Raw genomic sequence first — 15,003 nt, 5'->3', positions numbered from 1 at the left:
CTTGTCTCAGCATCTCAAATGCTGGGATTGATAGGAATGTGCCACCACACCTAGATGAATAATATGCTCTTAAAATAGAAAATGTGTAGTTTTCAACTTGGTGACATATTTAGTAATTTTAAATTTCATCCTAACAATGTTAGGCAGTTAAAAGGATTTAAGAATTTCTAAATTGCATATAGTTTGAATTATTTTATGCAAATAGAACATAATGTACTTTTTATCTTTTCATGAAGAAAATATCTCTATTTTATCCAATTGTGTAGCAATTATATATTCATATTTATCCAACTGAGTCATTTGTTTAATGTTTGTGTTTGTTCCAACATTTAACTAGCACCAAACTCTAAGATAGTTAACTGCTGATCTACCAAGCATTTTACAGCCTGCTGATTCTTCTTTGGAATTCTTCAGTCTCATTTGGCCTTTTACTCATGTAAGCCTACTTCTTTCCCCTTTGCCTATAATGCAGTGCCATACACCTATGTGATTTGTTTAAAGACCATGCCCCAAATAATACATCAGGAAGCCTGAAAGTTTTATGCTTTACAAAAAAAAAATTCTTATTATATAACTAGAAAAAGTTAATTTAAAGTGGAAATATAAAGTGTGAAAAGTAGTATAATATTTTCCTTCATTATTTTTACTTAAGTATACTGCTATTATATTTTAGATAAATAAAATACATCACATTTGGTGTCTGTAGACTTAGCTGTAACAATGACTACCAATTAAAGTTGTCTTTTCCTCCAAGTGATTTTCCAGCCTTCTGTGTTTCTCTAAAGTATTCCCTGATTTTTCATTTGTTTTTTAAAGTAAAGCACATAGGACCTTCCATAGTATGCAACATATTCATTATACACTTGTTATTCTTTATCAATTAATCCATTAACACTTGCTTCAAAGTAGGTGAGCCGAGAGGGTACCCTTATAAGTAGGGAGATTGAGATTAGCACTCAACAATTTCAGACATCTAGACATAGGCTTCTGGGTCTAGTATTTCAGTGATTATTCTGAAGCCAGTAAAGCTGCTATTAAATCTTTTTGTGTCCTTACTTAATTCAAGTCTGATGTAGGAAGAGCTGCTATTAAATTGTAAAGCAGTGCATTAGGTAAAGGATCTATGAATCTCACTGAGGTCTGTCAAAATTGAGCAGAGAATAATCCTATAGACAGCCTGGAAAGCACAGTGCAAGCGAGCCCAGGGTAAAGAGTTTATCTTTATTACCCTTTTTAAGTATGTCTATCTTGCTGAATCACAAGTTAGATAACCCTGTGGCCACATGATCTATGCTCAAAATAGAGAAAAATAAGTAGGACTTGTAAGATTATTTGCTGCTATTGACAAAGCTAAGCTTCCCAATAAGACATAGTTTGTTCTAATGTATATAAAGAACAAAGAAGCAAGAATCAGAATTCCTTAGTTTTGAGAGCTGTCTTTTCTGCTTATGTGTATTTTTTTTTACATACTAATTGGATTCAAGGTATAGAAACATATGAAGGTAAGCTTTGGTAAAAAAAGGATGAGAATTAGGAATATAGTAAATATAAACCAGATGTAGCCAAATCTTCTAAACTGTTGTAATTATTCTTTGTATAAATACATAAACCCCATATCTCCAATTGACTTCCTAAAGTCTGTGGGAAACCCAAAACTAAAACCATACTTAGAATATTTTTGTTCCTTGGCAAAATATTTTAGTGGGCCTTAGATTCCATCTATATTGCCGGTTATGTTATCTCTGGATAATTTAATATCTCCTGTCATAAAAAGTTGGTGGTCAAATTATTATTCCTAATAGTATTACTATCTTGAACCTGTTGGTAATGAAGCAATATAAATCTTTCTGCCTCTGAGATTCTCAAATTTTCTGGATTTATGCAGCTATGTCAGTACTCCTGACACAAAACTACTGGTTCTTATTGGCATCCTCACAGGATACTACCAGCCTCATTAATGGTGACCTCAAGTGCAAGTCGTTTTATAAGGTATGCAGAAAACTGAATGAAAGTATGCTGAACTTACTGATTGCAATTTTATAATGTAGAAGTAAAATAATGCATGTTCCTTCCATGTTTTCTATTAAATTCCTTAGATGCATTACAGATTTTTCAGAATCTTAAGCTCTTTTCTTACTATTAGTTGCTTGAGGTAAGCATTATTGTTTGCATAGGTCATACTGATTTACATTCAAGTTAATATTTAATCTGATCTATAGAATAAATAGAATAACAATTTTATTGAGTATTTAGCATGTATATTACCATAAGAACTCTTGTAATTTAAGTTTAATACTTTATGAGACAGGCATTTTATTTTCATTTTGTAAAGAAGAATCTGAGGCATAGAAATGCTTCAAGAAGAAAAATAATATCAAAATAAAATATTTTTATTTTATCTAGTAATAATACATCTGAAAATAACTTAAGGGCATAGTAGACTGTGTTGAAATTAAAACTTTTCTTATGCTCCTATATCAAATACTAGATGTTAATATCTAAGATCAATAAATTAAGCCTAGGCTGGGCATGTTGTTGCATGCTTCTACTCCTAGTAATTGGGAGGCTAAGACAGGAACATTACAGATTAGAAACCAGTCTCAGCAACTCACTGAGACCTTCAGCAACTCAATGAGGCTCTCAGCAACTTAGTGAGACTCTGCTTCCAAATAAAAAAAATTAGACAGGTCTGGGAGTGTAGCCCAGAGGTAGAGAGCCTCAAGGTTCCATCTCTGGTGCCACAAAAATATAAATAAATAAATAAATAAATAAATAAATAAATAAATACTTATTCCACCAAATTTCTAACACTGAGTTTAGATTAAAAGAAGAATGTAGTGAACGATAGAATTGCCTACTCCAAGAAAAAACATTTTATGTTGATCTTCAACCCCCCAATGTGACCGTATTTGGATACAGGCACTTAAAAAAGTAATTAAGGTGGAGTGAAGTAAGAAGGAAAGGGACCTAACTCAATAAAATGTGTCATAACACGGGAAAGAGATACCAGAAGGGTGAACACCTAAAGGAAAGATGATGCAAGGACACGGTGAAGAGTTCTCTAATAGGCAGGAAGAGGTCTCACCCAAAAACAACACTGCCAGCACCTTATCTCGATATTCCAGTCTCTAACACTGAGAGGAAATGAGTTTCCATCATTTTAGCTATCTAGTCCATGGTATTCTAGAATAGCAACCTGAGAAGATTGGTATAAACAAATTTGTAAAATCATGTTTTGACATTTTATTAAATTAGAAGAAAAAATTATTTAAAGTATAGTAAAACATTCAAATGTTCTAAATAATGTGTTTGATGTTCATTTCAATTATGACTATATCTAAAAATAAATATATAAATACTAAACATTAAGAGTATTCTCATAATATAATATCCTGCAACATCCAGGTAAAAACATATTTTCTATAATTTTATATTCTTATAGCAATGAGCTTAAAATTATATTAGAGACAGTCTAATGTAATCCAGCCAGTCTAGCCAATATTTTTCGATGAGAATATCAAAGTACAGAGACAGTAAGTAATTTGTTAAAAATCAAAGTTTTGCCTTGGCACATCTAAGATTATTGTTTGTCTACCCTTTGCCAGTTGTTCTCTTTCTTACTGCCCCTAAATTATTTGCTTTTATATTGAATATATTCTATGTGTGTAATAATAAAACTTAGTTAAATTTTATGTAGGGTCAAAAAGATGAGGGGAATAAAAAGGATGCAATATAGGAGACTTTATATAGATTACATCTAATTTGAAAATATCGCTGCTGGCTATATTTTTTCTCTTATACTTTGCAGTACTAGATCTTGACATTTATCTATGTCTCCACTCCAAGCTACAGATTATCCCTATAAATGGCCAACTATAAAATAGCAGCCTTTACAGTAGGAAAACCCAGATATTAAACTAAAATATGATTAAACTATAGTTTATTGAAGACTAGGCAGCCCTTTTCCAACTTGAAGACACATCACTTGAACTATGTGGCTTCTAAGGTCATAGCAAGAAAGAAAAAGAGTGACAGAAAAGCACTGTCTCCTAATTACCTTGGAGTACATATCACTTTTGCTCTCAGATTATTGACAAAAAACCAAAGAACTCCAACCTAACTATAAAGGTTTCTGTGAAGTAGAGCTGTGGTGATGGGACTACTACTATTAACCGAATTCTGTTCCTCCTATATTTATATGCTGAGGCTATATAACAACAATATAACTGTTTCTGTAGATTGGACCTAAAAGAGTTTATTCATCTAAATAAGGGTTAAGTTTCTTCTCTCATAAGATTTGTGTCTTTATAAGGAAAGACAACAGAGAGCTCATTTTCAATCCAAGTGCACAAAGAAGTATACATATAAACGCACATTGTAAAGACAGCCTTCTATAAGCAAAGAGGCCTCAGAGTAAAAATGTCCTCACTGGCACATTGGCTCTGGATTTCCCACACTCCAGAATTCTAAGAAGTATATTCTGTTGTTTAAGCAATCAGCTTGTAGTAATTTGGTTATGACAGCCTGACCAAAGCAACAGAAGGGGCAAACAAATACTTGGTAAACTCCCTTGATCCTACTTTTTCTCTACTATTACTGTGGCTACCATGATTATTGTTTTATTTTACAGTCTCCTTTGATACTAGAAAGCAGATATAGATTATATTCTTTGATTTGAGGTTCTGCTGCATAGAGAAAATCATCATACATAAACGCATTTTTGTATTTAGAGAATTACTGCATCATGTAGGTTTGACTTTGAGCCAGAGAAGCCAGTTCAGTATCTTGGTTAAGAACCCAGATTCTGGAAGCAATGTCTGAATGAATTCTAGGTCTACCACCTTCTACCTGAATGGCCTTGGAAAGGATCTTCTCCTAGGTTTATCAGGTTTCTCATCTATAGATGAGTGTGGTGATATAATTAGTCTGGATTGTCAAATTGACTGGATTATGAAACACCTACAATTCTGTGCCTTTGGGTGTGTTTGTGAGATGATTTGCTTATTTAATGTCAGATTGAAGGGGAAGTCCTGACCTGAATGCAGGCAACACTGATTTGATAGGCTCAGACTGACTCTCCTCTGAGATATGGGGCTTCAGTACTTCAAACTAGACATTCACCATTGTCTCTCTGGAGAGTTTCCTGGCCTTTCCATATTGGACAAGGATTGAATTAGTGATCACTCGGATTCTGAGACTCCAGCTCTTTGACCTCAGGCTCTCCATGTGCCACTTAGGACTACACTGCTTCAGATTACAAACTGATTCAATAAAACCCTTCTTATCATATGTGTCCTGACAGTTATGTTACTCTAGCGAACCCCGATGAATCCACATAAATAATAATTCACACAAGTCATGGAGTTTTCATGCAATTTAAATAAGTTAACATTTGAAAAGTACACAGAACAATGCTTGGCACAAAGTAAGTGCTATTGATGTGTCAGTTCTTAAATAAGATAATTTTAAAATGAACTTTGAAATAACTACTTTGTAGGCTGATTAAAGTTACAAAAGTAGCTTGATTTTTTTAGGCTAATTAAGTTGATTTTAAATTTTGCATTCCTGAATGATTATGGCACCCTGGAGAACAGTGAATTCCCCTGATGTGCTCCATGTGAAGAAGTGTTGGACAGATGAATATACCTGAGGAATTCTGCATATTAAAGCTGTTGACAAATCATTCAGATGAGAAGCTGTTTAAATTTGTTTAGCTGAGAATTTCTCAAATTTATTTGAATGTGGATCCATGTAGCAGCATACTTGAATATCCTGGGAAATTAATGTTGCTTGGAACAAAATCTGGGCAATATAATCAAAGAAAAATCCTTACATGCATTAGGAAACAATAAAACATGGCTCAGTTAACTGGCATATTATGAAGTGGACAGAAAGTTTTTGGGTCCTGAATCTATATTATCTACTATGGTAGAAATATATTTAAAAAGTAGTAACAAGTGGCTAATGCTTAGAAAGATTTCCTTCTGTAGCTTGGAATTATTGAACTACATGTTCAAAACTTAAACTATATATAAGGATGATTCAATAATTATTTGGAAGTTTGTTATTGTATTTTATCTTTGTTACTTTAAATTCTTTTATTGGTACTTTTTAAATTTTTTGTGGTTCTGGGGTTCCTGGAAACCCTTCTACCTCCGGGCTATACTCCCAGACCTATTTTATATTTTTATTTGGAAACAGGGTCTCTTAAGCCAGCGCGACTGCCTTTGAACCTGTGAGATCCTCCTGTCTCTGCCTCCCAAGTCCGGGGATTACAAGCGTGTGCCACCACGCCCGGCTTGGTACATTTTAATTATACATCATATTTAGGTCTAGAGTTATAGGAATATTATGCACACAACACTTGGTGAATTTCCTCCTGGATCCCACTCCCCCACCCCAATTATCTTCTTGATACATGTCATTGATATTGGCATTGATATTTCATATACTTACATAATATAATTTAAACTTTGAGTTGTTGTATTTTATTTATTTATGTATTTATGTATTTATTTGTTTTTGCATTACTGGGGATGGAACCCAGGGGCATTCTATCTCCAAGCTATACCTCCAGCCCTATTTTTTATTCTTTATTTTGAAACAGGGTCTCATTGAGTTGCAAAGGCCCATACTACGTAGCTGAGGTTGTCTGTGAACCATGATCCTACTGTCTCAGACTCCCAAATGCTGGGATTATAAGCATGTGCCACCATGCCCAGCTTGAGTTATTGTATTTAAACAGTTCCTGCCTAAGGTGAAATATGGACTTAGGAATGAGACTGGGGTCAGGTATAGGAGCTCTGAGTCTTCACCCTGAACAGTGAACAGCAGACATTTTTAGAGGAACAGATAGTAAGCATTGTAGATTTTGTGGCTATGTGGGTTCTATCACATTTATCCAATACTTCCATTGTAACAATCAGAGAAGCTATAGATAGTATATACACAAAACAGTATAACCATGTTCAAAAAAACTTTTATTTCTGATCACTGAAATTTGAACTTTATGTAAGTTTCAAATGTCACAGAATACTATTTCTCTTTTGATTTTTTTTTTTTTGCAAATACTGAAAATGTAAAATGTATTCTTAGCTCACAGACTTTATTTTGTAGCTCCTGCTACAAACACAGGAAGCAGGATCAAGACTGTAGTTTGCTGGTAACATTATCCAGGGCTCACTGCCAGACACACATGGAAGCTAACACTGTAGCACTGGGTCTTTGCAAAAATAAGAAGGTTTTATTATGTAGCCAACTTATAATGTAGCCAGAAGCCACAAGCTCAAAGCTACCTTCAGGATCCATTGATAGTGGAGAAGTTTTACCCTATATTTGTTTGTTTGTTTGTTTGTTTGTTTGTTTGTTTTTATTGTGAGTCTAGGGATGAAACCCAGGGGCGTTCGACCTCCGAGATACACCCCCTGCACTATTTTTTATTCTTTCTTTTTTTTTTTTTTCGGGTCTGGGGATGGAACCCAGGGGCATTTGACCTGAGCTACACCCCCTGTCCTATTTTTTTATTCTTTATTTTGAAACCGGGTTTCACTGCGTTGCAGAGGGCCTCACTAAGTAGCTGAGGCTGTCCACGAACCGCGATCCTCCAGGTCTCAGCCTCCCAAACGCTGGGATTACAAGCGTCCGCCACCACGCCCGGCTTTATTCTTTATTTTGAAACAGGGTCTCACTAAGTTGTGGAGGGCCTCACTAAGTAGCTGAGGCTGTCTGCAAACCGGGATCCTCTGGTCTCAGCCTCCAGAATGCTGAGATTACAAGCATGTGCCACCCTCTGGCTACTCTATTATTAAAGAGTTAAGATAAGAAGGAGGGAGGCAGGAGGAAATTGGGGAAGGGCTAAATGATTGATGTGTGAATGTATGCCTATACCATCTTTTACCCTGTTAAGATGTATGACTACAAGGAACCTATTAATGTACATGATGTACATTCATAAAAATATCAAAGCCAATCACTAAGCCAAACATGAGAAGGAAGGAGGGGGAGTAAAAAGGGGAATGGGTAAGGGCTAAATGAGTAATGTGTGCATGTATGTCTCTACTGTCTTGTACTCCATTAAGATGTATGACTACAATGCATAAATAAAAAATGTAAAAGAAAAAGTGATCTAATATAAGGAAAGAAAGCTTCTAATAGGTCTTGTATCAGAAACAAATTTTAACTTTTAAAAGGTTGGTAAAACACACTTGCAATATCAGTAACTACAGAGGCTGAGGCAAGAGGGTGGCAAGTTCAAGGCCAGCTCCACAATTAAGCAAAATGGTGATTCAAAATGAAATTAAAATTTTCTAGGGCTGTATCTTGGTGGTAGAGTACTTGGCTAAAACATTAAGGTCCTGGCCTGGGTTCAGTGGCCAGGTCTGCAAAAATAAACAAATATGTAAATATTCCACTTTGGAGTGAACAGTGTAACTAGTTTATGATCAGGTTATTGATCTGTTGGTTTAATAGCATGAACACCAGATACAACAGGAATTTTTTAGAAAAATAACTTTCTTTAAAGACCATATTCATACATATATTAGTGATGGCTAAATTAAAAAAGTAAAGAAGAGAACAGAATTAATAAGAGTATTACTTGGAAAGAATATGCTATTTCCTGTATATGTAAGGTTAACTGTAATTTTGTGTGTGTGTGATGCTGGGGGTGGAACCCAGGGGCTTTCTACCTCTGGGCTATACTCCCAGACCTATTTTCTATTTTATTTGGAAACAGGGTCTCGCTAAGTTGCTGAGAGCCTCGTTAAGTAGCTGAGGCTGGCTTCAAACCTGTGAAATCTTTCTATCTCAGCCTCTCAAGTGCGGGGATTACAAGCATGAGCCACCACACCAAGCTAGGTTTACTGTAATTTTCAAATACAGTGGTACTAAGTGGAAGAAACTTGCCCCTTAAAAATTATTGTAAATGATATGAAAGTGTTCTTTAAATATCATGTGGGACCACCAAAGCACTTGCTTGAAATATGTATGCTTATTGTGCATCTTAATGGACTTAATTGAAGAGTTTAATAAATTTAGTTCCTGCAGAAGTAATTGAAAAAGTGATTGATAATGCTAATAATATGTTGAAAGCAGTAAAGATCTAGAAGTAGCTAATTCTATGGATATCTTGGGAGGTTGTAAGTAATTATGACAGTGGTAACATGAGCTCAAAGCCAAACATCTGGATGCAAAGTAAAACATTCAGTCAATTACCCAAAGCTTTTATGTTAAAGGCAAACATCAGAATGATTCAGTGCAATGTTTACTTTTTATTTGAATTGCAAGTACCTATGAGTTACATTATAGTGAATGCTCTCTTATTGACATGAAAATGAGTCAGATTTTTCTGAGCTGCCTTTGTGATGTGCACAATCAATTTTATCTTGAAAACTTAATTGTTTATATATTAAGATAACAATGATGAATGTAATATATAATAAAATTAGAAATATGGATAGACTAAACTGACTTACAGAGTTCTGTGCCTTGTGTCTCACAAGTCTGATCTAGGGGGTGGGGCGTCTCAACAATGCCAACTAAGAAGTGATCTGCCAAGTATCTCTCCTACTGGCACCCAAAATATGGAGCAGAGGAAAATTTAATCAATTTTCTCATTGCTGAATAGATCATAGGCTATCAATACTTGCACTTGTAACACGGCTTACAGATGGATTTTCCCATTATATCATTATTTAGTGTTTTGCAGGCTACTTCATCTCATTTGAGAGACAGAGAAACAGGAAGAAATTAAGTGACTCCAAGATTCAGAGTGTAGTAAGTGGCAGGTGCTATAGTCTGGCATAGATTTTCTGACCCTTATTTAAAACGTTGCTTTGTGTAGTGAAGAAATTGCATAACATAATTCATTTTATTTGTGTTTTTTAATTTTTTTATTGGTGCATTGGAGTCATACATCTTAATGGGATAAAGGACTTGTGTAGACATATATGCACGGATCACCCAATTAGCCCTTCCAATCCTCACCCTATTCCCTCCCTATCCCTCCTTTCCATGCTTGGCTTAGTGATTGACTTTGATATGTTTGTTTAAGTACATCATGTGGTTTAGAGAGTTTCCCTCTCCCCCCTCCCATCCCCACAGTTAAGTCACCTTATTTGCTCCTCTATAGGATCTCCTTCATCTAGAGTTCCTCCTGTTACCCATTTCTTTTTAGCTTTTGCATATTAGAGAAAGCATCAGATTTCTTTTTTTTTGTGACTGACTAATCTCACTTAGCATATGTAACACTAAATGCAAAAGTAAAATGAGAGATCTACTTGTAAAAATGAATATTTTAATAATACAATCCATCAATAATTAGAAAAACATAAGCTACATATGCCTTATAATAAGAAACAGTGGAAACAAAATATTAACTATAAGTAGCTTCTAATAAAATGTGATTTCTAATAAATCATACTCCTATTTATATCTTCAAAGAATAATATCTTTCAACATTAAGACAAATATTTGCAGAAATGTTTTCTTTAATTGGAGATCAGAATCAGCATCCAGCAGAGCATCTATTTTAATGCATCCCCTTACTAAGTGCTTGTTGAAAACAACCAGTTGTAAACTATACAAGGAAATTTGTCATTTATCAAGAAATATTGATCTATATAACTATAAAATTAGCACTTTTGAAGCTTAAATATGTTAAGCCAAATCTTCAATATTTCCTTATTTAGTTTTGCTTAAACATGTTTAGCAGCATATTAATCAGAAAAGACTCAAGTATATTTTATCAGTTTTGTAAAATCTATTTTTCTATACCTACATACTGTAGTGGAATAAACACTGAAAATCCTCCAGATTCAGGTCATGCAGAGCAGATTAATAGACAGAAGATGATAGCCTTCAAACATCTAATATTGTTCAGGGAAGTCTTAGATTGTGAAAAATAAGATATGGTCTTGGTCCTTTTAAAAACATTTATTGAATTACTACCAAGTCAGGTTCTTTATTTGTCAAACTTCTACAAAAACTTTATACAATTTATGATATTTTAGGGAAGAGGAAGAAGAGAGAGAGATTAGTACAGCTTGGAAAGCAGATTGTGCAGTTCATTTACCACAGAGCTTACCTGTCTGTTCAAAGCTTTCAGGTTCTGGTCAGTTGTGAGTCTGGTCCAGGTCTTCAAGCCTGACCTCAACCAGTACTCAACCAGAACCAAAGTGAGCACTTATCAGATAGCTATCAGTCTAGCTGGCCAGGTTAGCTTTCAGCTTCATTATCTGTGGTCAGAATGGCTAGGTCAGAAGGCTCCTCAGCAAAAGCTGTGGGTTTCTAGTCTAAGATTCTAACAAGTATAGTCTTCAGGTTGCTAGGAACTCCAATTGTTTGTCAAGGCATTACAGTTGGCTGTTAAGCATTGCACCTGTGCATAACTATCAGGCCCAGGCTTTGGGCCTGGTGCCTAATGCCTATGTGTTGTCCCTGATGTCCTGGGTGTATTGTGCTATGTTTGTGTGTGCTGAAAGAATTATACTGGCACACTAATGAATTTATCTAGACCACACTCAGGTGTACTTTGGGAGTTAAGTCTCTCTTTGGCTTTAATTGATCCTCATTTAAAAATATAACAATTTTATACAGCTGAATTTTGAAACCAACTTATATGTCCATCAACAGATGAATAGATAACAAAATTATGGGATATGCACACAATGCAATTCTACTCAGCAATAAAGAACACAATTATGTCATTTTCAGGAAAAAGGATAGATCTGAAAAACATGTTAAGTTTCAGAAAGTGAAGAGTCATATGTTTTCTCTTATATGCAGAAGCTTGCAAGTAATCCAGATGCCAGAAAGACTTCAGATAATGGAGGAGATATCCCAGTGGAGCAAGGAAGGTGGTCTTGAGGAAGAGGGGAGAGAATTAATAAGTAATAGAAACATCTATTGACATGTACATATGTGAGAAAACCAATGTCATTCTCAATATCGTGTATGGGGAAGGGGAGAAGTGGGGAGAGAGAAGGGGAGCCCACCAAGAGCGGTGTGCATGTATGTCACCACCACTAAGACCTACATTATGGTATGAAACTATAATGCATCAATTAATGTATAAAATGTGCTCCATACAAATACAGGAGCAAGAAAAAGTATTAGATAAGAATATTTCTTTGACACTAAAACATTTCTGTAGGACAATATTGAAAGTGCTGGTTTAGTATAAGTTCTAGATAAAAAAGATAAGAAAGGCAAGCAAACACATATAACTACCAGAAAACTAGTCCAACTTTTTATTTATATAATTGTCTTGTGAAGAAGATAAAAAGTAATTTTATTTAGTGCTAGGGATTGAACCAGGGTCATTCTATTTCTGAGCTACATCCAAAGCCCCATTTTCATTATTTATTTTGAAACAGGGTATTCCTAAATTGATGAGAGTCTCACTAAAATGCTGAAGATGGTCACAACTCTGCATTCCTCCTGTCTCAGGAGTACTAAGCACTAGAATTACAGCCATGTGCCACCACACTCTGATTTAAAAATTGAATCTTAATTGTTAAATATTCAATTATTCTGAAATAATATTTTCCCATTCTATTCCATTCAAATACAGAAATATTCTAACTGATGTAAAGTTCATTTAGGTGAAGTTTCCATTGCCAGTCTCATTGACAGTACTCATGACAAAAAGATGTCATAATTTAAATGAAGGCTTACAAAAACTCCAAACTACTGTTTTAATTACAAAAAATAGTTTAAAAAACATTTTGCTCAGTTTGAACAATATCTAATGTGGCATATATTCATGGTGATTATTATAAATTTTTTCATTTGATTAACAAAATATCTTCAAAAACACTCATATTAATTTTATTACATAGCAGTACTAATTTTGTCTCTTTTATTTTATGCAAAGTTGTGCTTTGTGTCACGAATTAAAAATGATAATAAACATCAAAACTTATAGCATATTGTTTTCTATTTAGCCTACTTCTATTATAAATGTAATAGTACAAAAGAGAAACAATATTTATTAATAATAAAACTCATTTTCCTGAAGTTATTAAATAAAATAGATATACATTATATAAGCAGTAAAAATTACAATATCAAAAATATAATTCCTCACATAATATTAGAAATTGTATTTATATAAGTAAAAATCAAATGTCATAAAAAAACATAACTCCCAAGATGTTATTTGCCTCTTTTAAGCTGAGATTTTTTTTATCTAGTTCACCTTCTAGCCATGTTCCCTGAAACCATCTACAATACAGTCGGTAGTCACAAAATCCTGAAAAACAAAAAAAAATGAAGGTTTACTTCAAGCATACCTGGCATTGTTTCTCTTTGTTTGCTCCTGGGAATGCATCACTAAAGTATTGTTTGGGATATAGCACTGAAATGATCAGAAAACACTGGCTTAGAAAAATATCTGGTTTGAGTCTAGACAAGAACAGAAAGATCCACTCATCATAATCTGTAAATGTAATATATTGAATACATTTTTCAAATCATTGTGGTGAGACAGACAGAATTGAAATGGGTCTATGTGCATGTCTGTTTTATTCCATTTTATGTGAAAAGGGCCTGCCCTGGCCTGGGTCCAAATTGACAGAAGAACTCTAGAAGAGTGATAAATTTTAATACATCTGTTAGCTGATGATGATTAATGGACACATCTCAAACTCTTTAAGAAGTTTGAGATTTAAAGTGTCTCACTGCTTCTAAGTAGATTTATGGAAGACAGTTAACAGATGTTTTCACAAGGAAAATTACCAATACTAAAAAGACTCCATATCTTAACATGGTTGGGATACAGCTTGTAGAAGGAGGTTCTTTCAGATTTTCTGTGCTCAAGTTTACATAAAATATCATTTCATTAGTTTAACCTAATGCCCAAAGTAATGGAAAGTAATTCAGTTTGATTGAAAAAATTATGTTATATAACTCAAAAGTTATTATTATTATTATTATTATTATTATATTTATGAGTTTTAAGTTAAATTATAAATTTCTTGTAGTTAACTCAGTGTTTTAAAAGATAGCAGTATATTTGTAGACCAAGTTCCCAAAAGAAGATACCGTTTGAAATATTAATTTTTAAAACAACTAAGTGCATCAGATTTTATTCCACAAACTGGTCTCTCAAACCATCTTAGTAATAGTAAGAACTTAAGTCTTAAAAAATACTTTGTGAATACACAAAAGAATTATTTATATTTACTTGAAATTTCACTAAATGTAAAATAACACTTTAAAAGTATGAAAATTATTTAGTCTACAATGTTAAATATACAGTGATATTTACAATATGCTCACTAGAGGGTGAGAACTTTTCTACACTCTTTTTATGATCTTCATTGATTAATATTTTCATCTTTAACATACTTTTTTAATACTTTTCATTTCACTCATTAAGGTTATGTAGATATTTTTATTGCAAAACATACTTAGAAGAACAAGGTAACTTTTGTTGAAGATGAAAATTAAATGGAATTAAGGCTCATTTTGTTAAAAAGTGATTCTAATATATGATTAATATGAATTTAATTCAGTTATTAAGCCATTTAATACTTATATCTCCAGTACTTACAAACATATTAAATTTACTTTCAGCCGGGCGTGGTGGCGCACGCTTGTAATCCCCGTGCTTGGGAGGCGGAGACAGGAGGATCGCGCAGGTTCGAAGCCAGCTGCGCTGGCTTAAGAGACCCTGTTTCAAAAAAAAAAAAAAAAATAGGTCTGGGAGTGTAGCACGGAGGTAGAAGGGCTTCCAGGAACCCCAGTACCACCGGGGGGGGGGGGAATTACTTTCAATTAGTTATTAAATTTCATATCAAAATACTTACCAGTATATACTTATCTATACATTAGATTAACAATATTTTTACCCCTTTGGTTTACAAAAGGCACAGTGCTGCCATGGTTCTTTTTTTTTTTGTACCTCTCTTTTTTTTCTAGTTTCCTTGCCTTCTGATTCCCTAAACCTTCAAATTTATCATTTCCTCTGTTCATTTGCTACCTCAAAAGAGCGATGCTGTT

Source organism: Muscardinus avellanarius (assembly GCF_963383645.1).
Source record: "Muscardinus avellanarius genome assembly, chromosome: 6".
NCBI classification, from domain to species: Eukaryota; Metazoa; Chordata; class Mammalia; order Rodentia; family Gliridae; genus Muscardinus; species Muscardinus avellanarius.
This window is presented reverse-complemented; position numbering follows the sequence as displayed.